General features: G+C 43.3%; 1 protein-coding gene across 5 annotated transcripts in view; it reads left to right on the top strand.

Annotated features, from left to right (window-relative positions):
- Window positions 1–8,396, top strand: part of CDYL (chromodomain Y like) — a 219,564-nt gene that overhangs the window by 92,278 nt on the left and 118,890 nt on the right. The gene's annotated exons all lie outside the window — the stretch shown is intronic.

The raw sequence follows: 8,396 nt of genomic DNA, 5'->3' as shown, positions 1-8,396 counted from the left end.
TGTTCAGTAAAGCTGTGTTTACTGTTTTTTTATGAGGACCATGAGGTGAACAGTGCACTCCCTCCACGGTGGTTCTTAAGCTTCCTGACACTGCAGCCCTGTGATACAGTTAGTCCCCCATGTTGTGACCTCAGAAAGTTATTTCATTGCTACTTCATAACTAATTTCACTGCTGTTACAAATCCTAGTGTAAGCATCTGACATGCAGGGTGTCTGATATGCAACCCCAAAACAGGTGCCACCCACAAGTTGAGAACCACTGACCTACCAAAAAAAAAAAAAAAAAAAAAAAAAAGCAACTTCCAATCTAACACTTTCCCATCGGTTCTTCCTGGTCAGTGGTCAGCGAGTTTCCTGCTCCCACAGCACTCTGTGCTGCCTAGAGCATGCTAGGGAGCCAAGGAAGAAGACCTTGCGCTTCTTTGTTTTTAATCCTAAGCAAATTTCACCCAATGTACTTTGGTCATAGTCTTTCCCCTCTCTCAGCTTCTCCCAGATTCCCTCACCTCTACAACCTTTGGTCTTTCCCCCCAAAACCTCCAAACACACAAAACAGAACAGAGAGTCCATATCATGTTGGCCAATGATTCCTGCCCGTTCACACTGCCCTGGAGTGTGGTTCATATGCCAAGTTCCGTTCCATTGAAGAAAATGGGGTTTTTTTCCTCCTCTACTACCTATCAATTGCAAATAGCTTCTTGGTTAGGAGTGGGACTCTGTACCCACTTCAGCTTCTCCAGCCTGGGATTCGTGTGGTTTGAAAGCTTGCTGTGATGACCTTGAACTTCTGCTTCTCTGCCTCCATCTCCAAGTGCTGGGATTACAGGTTTGTGCCCCGCACCAGGCATGTGTGTTTTAGGGATCCAACCCAAGGCTTTGTTGCTTCACCCCCATCCCCGCATTCAGGTCTTTATTGTCTGCACATCCATAGTGTTTTCGAAGAGTAACAAATCTATGGGAAGATTGATTTTTTTTCTCCCTGGCTATCTATTTTGGATATATAATAGCAAGAAGTTGTTTACACTTTTGATAAGCTTCCTGTGTTTGTTAAAGGTGATACTTGAAAGGCTTACTGAATTTTGTTTTTGAAATAATGAAATCTTTTCTTTAAAGAGACCATGTCTTGCTTTGTTGCCCAGGCTGGCCTTGAACTACTGTGATAGCTTCTGAAGCTACGGGTTCACAGCTTCTGATAAAATCTTTGCGTCTCATTATGTAGCCCACGTTAGCCTGGAACTCAGAGAAATCTGCCTGCCTCTGCCAAATGAAATCTGTTGAGTGCTATAGAAAGCTGAATGGAGCCCAGGATGAGGGACGTTTCCTCCGTGGTTGTGCTTATTCTGTTGTATCTGAAGTGCCGTTGTCCTCTAAGATGCATACCCATCTTTTAGTGGCATAAAAGAGCTTGTTCATCTCCGAATGAACATTAGAGACTCAAGAGTTTCTTCAACTGTTTGAAGAATGAGTTGACAGAAAATTGTTCCTTTATAAAGATAAAGAGTCCTTTAGAAAAAAGATTATTCTGTTTGTGCGCACAAGAGGCGGGACAGAGGAGAGAGGGGGGACAGAGGAGAGAGGAGGGAGAGTGTGTGTGTGTCTGTCTGTCTGTCTGTCTGTCTGTACAGTTGAGGCCAGAAGAACTAGAGTTAGATGTGGTTGTGAGCCACCAGGCGTGGGTACCTGGAACCCATCTCAGGTCCTCTGGAAGAGGAGGAAGTGCTTTTAAATTCTGAGCCATTACTCTATCCCCTAATATTTTGCATTTCATTTTAGAGGGAGAGAGAGGGAGGAAGGGAGGGAGAAGGAGAGATGGGGGAGTGGTTTTGTGTGTGTGTGTGTGTGTGTGTGTGTCTGTGTGTGTGCGCGCATGCATGTCATGGTGTACTATGGAGATCACAATGTGACACTTGGTTCTTTCCTACCAGGTTGGTCCCGGGAATCGAATTCAGGCTGCAGCATGTCAGCAAGGTCCTTTGCCTGCTGGGCCTGAGAGTCCTAATATTATCCTGGCTTCCTTTCTTTCAGTGTGGCCATATCTGGGCGTGGGGTGTGTTTCCAAGTAAAACACACAACAGACCTAGCTAAAGTAACACGTTTTCTAATGCTGCTGTGGAAACCAAATAAGGCTTGACTAATTCCCAATTATTTCCCAGGCAGCCAATAGGTTTCCTGTGTATTGTATCATGAGATTCTTTCTTTTATGTGGACAAAAAGGAGTGACTAATGGTGGGGTAGGAAATTAATAAACTTTATACAAGATGAAGGCAATCTGTAAGGAAAATGAATTCAATGAATCATCTTGGAGGACAGTTTTTGACTAACTTAAATTTAAGATGTGTAAAAGATGCCTAAAGTGTCACTGAGCACAAAATATCAGAGATTGAATTTGTTCAGGCAAGTTGATTGAAAATTTTGTCTGAGAAGAATCAACAAGCGCTTTCTTTTAAACCAAACTTAATTGTCTACAAAGATAATGTAAGCTGTGGTTTGACGTGTGTGATGACACTTGATATTTTTATAAGTAACTGTGGGTTTTACACTGTGTTTGGGTTGATGACAGGCTGCTTCAGTTGCTCTCCACGTTACTCACATGGTCTTGAACCAGGGCTTGGTGATGTGCCTTGACTAGCTCATCAACTCACGCTGTAAGTTCCCTGTCTGGCCTCCAAGGATTGGGATGACTGGGGAGTTGCCACGCCCACCTTTGTGGGATCTGGAGATCTCAACTCTGGTCCTCATGCTTGCTGCTTGTGGATGCTAATCACAGAGTAATTTTTCCAGGCCTCAAGGTGTGTGTGTGTGTGTGTGTGTGTGTGTGTGTGTGTGTGTGTATGTGTGTGTGTGTGTTTTCTTTAGCCTTTAGTTCAGCCTTTATGAGTTTTGTTTTTTTTTTTTAAGGAACTAGAGTGTCATGTGTTTGGAGATTTACAGAAGACTTGTCCAGGATGAACAGTAAAGATTCATTCATGGGGTTGGAGCAGTGCCTCAGCCATTAAGAGCACTTACTATTCTTCAGAGAAGCCAAGTGTTCAGTTCCCAGTAGCAGCTTGGAGAAGCTCACAACTGCCTTCAGTTTCAGCTTCAGGGGATCCACTGCCCTCTTGTGGCCTCCATGGACATTCCACACAAAAGAATATATACACACACAGGCATATTTTAGTTTTTTTTAAATTTCTTTTTTTTATTTATTATTTTACTTTTATGTTAGCTTTTTTTTTTTTTTTTTTTTTTTTTTTTTGCCTGTGAGTACGTATGAGCGTAGCTGCCAGGAGAGGAAGTCAGATCCATTGGAATTGAGGTTAGAGGTGTTTGTGAGGCTCCTGACATGGATGACGGGAACTGAACCAAGGCTCTCTGTAAGAAGAGCAAGTGCTTTTAGCCACTGAACCAGCTCTACAGTCCATAAAATAAGGAAAAAATAAAAAAGACTAGGGATGCTGTGTGTCGAAAAATGATTCTATAGGTCATCTAATGTATAGAAGTCAAGGAACTTGCGCAGTCATGGAGACGTAGCAACACACCTGAGGTCTGCTGGTGGCTTTCTTCCTTAAGGGAAAACCACTTGGGATTTGAGTAATCCTCAGCCTCACTTGTGACACATTCAGTTAGTTGCTTTTGTCTATTCCAAAATCCATTTCTCACTTACAGAGGGAAGGTTGGGCACCATAGAGGGCATTCAAAAGACTGTCTGAGGGTTGATGTACGAGAGGAGAGTCCTGACAAGCTGTTTTGTCATCCACAGCCTCTTTGAAATATAATTTGTCTGTCTTTAGTGACCATGTAAGCCAACTGACACCCGGCACACAGAATCACGTCTCATCCACTTAGTTGTGGTTTGTGGCAAAGGGTCTGTGTATGTCTGTTAAACAACAGGTTGACTAGAACTCCCTTAACAACTCTCCCAGGACTGAGCACTAAGCACTGCACACCATGGAGGGGCAATATTCCACATTTCTCTGCATAAGGGCAGATAAGAGTGGATATGTAAAATCAGTTATGGCCTAAAAGCAGTCCTGGCTAGCCTGGGACTTGAGCTATGTAGACCATGCTGGCCCTGAAGTCAGAGATCTGTTTCCCTTTGCATCCTAGTGCTGAGATTAAGTATGCTACCATGGTGAATTGCAGACTTTTATATGACATCTTTGTCATTTGTTCACATGTTCTGTTTTTCTTTTTAGGAGGGGCTTACTCTGTTGCCCAACCAGGCTGTATTGGAACTCACTATGTAGACCAGGCTGGCCTTGAACTCAGATCGGCTTGCCTGTTTCTTGTGTGCTAAGATTAAAGATGTGGACCACTGTTTTTCTTTTGTTTCCCTTTCTTTCTTTCTTTCTTTCTTTCTTTCTTTCTTTCTTTCTTTCTTATTTTCCTTGATTTTGTTTGTCTAAGAACTCTTTTCTAGGGACTGGAGAGATGGCTCAGATTAAGAGTACTGACTGCTGTTCCAGAGGTCCTGAGTTCGATTCCCAGCAACCACATGGTGGCTTATAACCGTCTATAATGAGATCTGGTGCCCTCTTCTGCGAGGCAGGCATACATAAAGGTGGAATATTGTATACATAATATTTTTTAAAAAGAAAGAAAAAATCCTTTTTTGTCGGAGTATGGTAGCACATATCTTTAATACCTTTAATCCCAACACATGGGAGGCAGACACAAGTGGATCTGTGAGTTCACGGCCAGTATGGGCCAGTGTGTAGAGATGTGAAAAGCATTATAAGTGGGTTTACAGTAAAAGGAACACATTTAGGACCTTATTGATAGCTGTGCTGAGACCCTTGAACTTTAGTGGCATGACATGGTAGGCCATAGAAAAATGATATGCTTACATAAATTCTATAAGGTTCTGTTGGATGCTCTATGGGACCAACTGCAAGGAGCCCAAGAACGGCCAGGGAGGTAGGTCAGAAAGCTGCTGTGACTACACAGACAGGGCATCTGGGGGGTGGGACAAGCACTGGTGGGTTGGAGCAGTTACTGCCTATCATGTGGGACATGGTGCTAAGCTTGGTTTAGCTGTGTGTGGGGGTAAGAGAAATGGAGAGAAGCCAGGTTTCTAGGCTTGGGTGAATGGAATAAATTTGCGTGTGTGTGTGTGTGTGTGTGTGTGTGTGTGTGTGTGTGTGTGTGTGATTTAATGAGCCCTGCACGTTTTAGTTTGCTGATGTCATGAGTGTACCATGTGTTTTCTGATGCGAAGCCATCCTTGCTTTGCTGCAACCTGCTCCTTAAAGTTTTCCGTGCAGGTTTCTTGTGCTCTTGTAAAGCATTTTATTTTGGAACCAGAGTCCACACTGTGTTGGTCAGGCTTCCGCTATTATATAGGCACATATTGTAGTAGTTGATGTGGATTATGAGTTGCCCAGTGTCTAGACTATCCCAAGCTGAGTGACAAGGCAAAAGCCATTTACTCATCTGTCTGCTTCTTAACTGTAACTGGATTCAGTGACCTGTTGCCTCAGCACTTCTGCCTCCTTGGCTTCCTCTCTGTGATGGACGGTATCCCTTCAAACTGTAGCTCAAAGTAGTCAGTAGCTTCCTTATGCAACTCTGATCAGTTATTTTGTCATAACAAGACTATACATCGGGGCTGGAGAGATGGCTCAGAGGTTAAGGGCTCTGACTGCTCCTCCACAGGTTCTGAGTTCAATACCCAGCAACCACTTGTTCACATGCTCACAAACATCTATAATGTGATCTGAGGCCCTCTTTTAGCCTGCAGGCATACATGCAGGCAGAGCACTGTATATTTATGATAATAATAATGCTTTAAAAATACACAGGTCAAACTTAACATTGCATCCTTTGACTAATATTGATTTGCTCTTTTATTTTGTCTTGCCCAATCTTTTAATGAGCTGAGAGGCAGGTGAGCTAATTTCTCAAGATTATAGATTTGTCCATCAGAAAGAGAGAAAGAGAGAGAGAGAGAGAGAGAGAGAGAAGAGAGAGAGAGGAGAGGAGAGTGTGTGTTGCATGTAGAGCCTATGCTTTAGATATACTCAATTTGCTTTTTGTATTCTTCCCTTGGAAAAATATACATACATACATACATACATACATACATACATACATACCACATATATGTGGCTGTGCCAGCTAGCTTTGGGCTGCATTTATTGGTCATTTTTTTGTTCCTAAATTTTATTTATGAATTAATACAAAATATTCCAGACCAATGTGTCTTAATCCTTGTTGTCCTCCTCCTCCTCCTCTTCATCCTGGTTAATCTGCATGTAACACAATTCATAACTCTCTTTGCTGTGGGTGACAAGCACACAACCAGTCTCAAAAACTGTTCTTCAACTGTTTCTTGGTGAGATATTTCAAATACCTTTTGGAGAAAGGCACCTCAGAAGTGACAGTGATCTTGCTCTTGCTCCGTTCAATGGTCACAACCCCTCTGCCAAGACCTTTAGCTTTACCATTCACCTTCATTCTCCCCTGGAGGAATTGCTCAAAATTGGCACACCCATGATTCCGTCTTCTGCAGGATGAGTGCAGGCAAGGGTGAACTTCAAACCCTGCTTGCTCTTCTTTTCTTTTTCTTTTCTTTTCTTTTTTTTATTTTATTTATTTATTTATTTATTTATTTATTTATTATGCCCCTCTTTGCCACAAGCTTTTTCAGGGGTGCCATGGCAGCAGAGAAGGGCGGGCCATCTTTTCTTTATTCCTCTGTATTTAGAAAAAAAGTCTGTAGGCAAGAATGCACACATCTACAATCCCAGACACCTGGGAGGCTCAGCCAGGAGGGTCTGTTGAGCCCTGAAGTTAGGGGCTTGAGCAGCATAGTGAGGTCACAGCTCAAAGAAGAAGCGATGGCTGGGAAGGAAGCTTGATTACCCGCATTTTGTTTAGAACTGCAGTGGCATTTAACAAACAAAAACCTTAAATATAAGAAATTACCCTCCCTCTGTAACAACAAAATCAGGAGACCTGTGAAGGCAAACAATTTCAGGATTCAATTCTGCAGAAAAGGATGCTGGTCTAGAGTTAAAAACACTGCTGTAGCTAGGCGTGGTGGTGTACTCCTTTAATCCCAGCATTCACTGAGGAGAGCCAGGCAGATCACTGTCAGGCCAGCCTGGTCTACCAAGTGGGTCCAGAAAAAAAAAATGGCTTCTGTATCAGTTTGTTGCCAGACAGTATTTTTCCCCTAAGATTTGTTACTATTTTTATGCGTATGCCTGCAGGCTCCAGAAGAGGGCATTGGATACCTGGGAACTAGAGGTTACAGACATTTGTGAGCCACCATATGGGTACAGGGAATAGAACCCTGGTCCTCTGCAGGAGCAGCTTAACAGCTGCGCGACTTCGCTGGCTCCAGACTGTGGTTTTTAAAGTTCCCAATCGTAAAGAAATTCCTGCCCTCACTACCCATTGGCTGATACTCTAGAGGGCTTCACACTTCACCCTCTTCTAGCATCGCCCCCTCTCCCGGTCCCCTCTCTTACTGGTTCAGGATGCCAAGCCTTATCTTAGGAATTCCTGGGGCCCGAGGTGCCTGTTTCGATCGTGGGCTCAGACTTTTCATGCTGGCAGCTTTCCAGCTCTCGGAATTCCGAGACAAGCCACTGTCAGCTACAGGAGATTGAACCCGGCACCTCCTGCTTAGCTGTGATTCTTTGCTGAGCTCTGTGCACTTCCTACTGAAAATGGACGGTAATTTATTTCTCAGGCATGCAAATCATTTCTAAATTTAATTTTAAAAAGTCATTATTGAGACAGTTCTTCTTGTTTCCTGTTACCACTTTCCTTTGCTCTCTTTGGGGAATATTTTCCATAGAGTACAAGGGACCCAACCTAGCGCCCCAGTGCATGGAAGGTGAGTATGGAGTACTCGTCAGTACCGAATGCTGCCACCCACTCAGCTTTCTTTTGTCTAAGATTTATTTGGATACATACTTGCTTTGGAAGAGAAGACTGCTGGTCTGGCCCTGTGATTGCCTCTGTTTTGTGCTTACATCCCGCTTACTTCTACGGGTATAATGAGGTCATTCAGTGACATCTTTAGAATCCAAGAGGATGTCAGCGCCCTACATGGTTTGCATGCTGCATCATCTCCCTTACATCCACCCAGAGTTTTGTATTCTCTTCAACATAACAACAGGTAAGTTTTATGACGAGGATACTTGTTCATTTCCATCCATCACCATTTCTAATCATCCCTGACTAGGTGAAGGTGTCTATTAAAGCTCTCTGTAGCTTTTGGCGATTTGAGACAGGGTCTCTAGCCTGGCTGCCTTAGACTGACTATGCAGCTGATGACTGCCTTGATCTGATCTCTTCCTGCCTGAGTGTGCACGTCTGCGCTGTTTTTAAAGATACATTTGCTACATGCCTTTTTTTCCCCTCAGAATCATCAATTTTCCAATGTTACATTTGAGTTTATT

The sequence above is a fragment of the Acomys minous genome (genome assembly GCF_964271855.1).
Source record: "Acomys minous genome assembly, chromosome: 9".
Lineage (NCBI taxonomy): Eukaryota > Metazoa > Chordata > Mammalia > Rodentia > Muridae > Acomys > Acomys minous.
This window is presented reverse-complemented; position numbering and strand designations above follow the sequence as displayed.